We start from the raw sequence: 525 nt of genomic DNA, 5'->3' as shown, positions 1-525 counted from the left end.
AAGCTCGCCCAGGGGCTGCTCCTTCCGTTTCCTGAAAACCCCGCCGGGGAGCCCCGTGTGTGCCCACAGGGGGTGACCTTGAATGGGGAGGGCCCCGGGGCACAGAGGGCACAGGCCTCAGACCGTCGGACAGCCACGCCGACGGGGCTGTCGCCTCCGTTAAAACTCCAGAACCAAACCCCGGCACCGGCTCTCACGGCCCGAGACTCGGAGCCCGCCCCACGAGGTGCCAGGGATCTTGGTTTTCTCAGGGGAAGTAGGTACTGAGGTCGCGCAAAAGAACATTGTGTGGCCACAGCTGGGGTGGCCCAGTGGAGAGAGCGCCGGCCTGCGGACGGGGCGGTCCGGATTCCATGCCAGTCCAGGGCACATGCCCTCGGTTGCAGGCTCCTCCCCGGCCCGGGCCCTGGTTGGGGCGCGTGCAGGAGGCAACCGGTCGATGTGTCTCTCTCACACGGATGTTTCTCTCTGTCTCTCCCCGCCATCCACTCTCCCTCAGCGCCAGTGGGAAATGTGCGCGGTGAG

The 525-nt window shown here is 66.7% G+C and overlaps 1 protein-coding gene across 1 annotated transcript in view; it reads right to left on the bottom strand.

The window, feature by feature from the left end:
* Positions 1-525, bottom strand: part of CFAP74 (cilia and flagella associated protein 74) — a 38,931-nt gene that overhangs the window by 30,973 nt on the left and 7,433 nt on the right. The gene's annotated exons all lie outside the window — the stretch shown is intronic.

This window comes from Myotis brandtii, unplaced genomic scaffold (genome assembly GCF_000412655.1).
Source record: "Myotis brandtii unplaced genomic scaffold, ASM41265v1 scaffold334, whole genome shotgun sequence".
NCBI lineage: Eukaryota > Metazoa > Chordata > Mammalia > Chiroptera > Vespertilionidae > Myotis > Myotis brandtii.
This window is presented reverse-complemented; position numbering and strand designations above follow the sequence as displayed.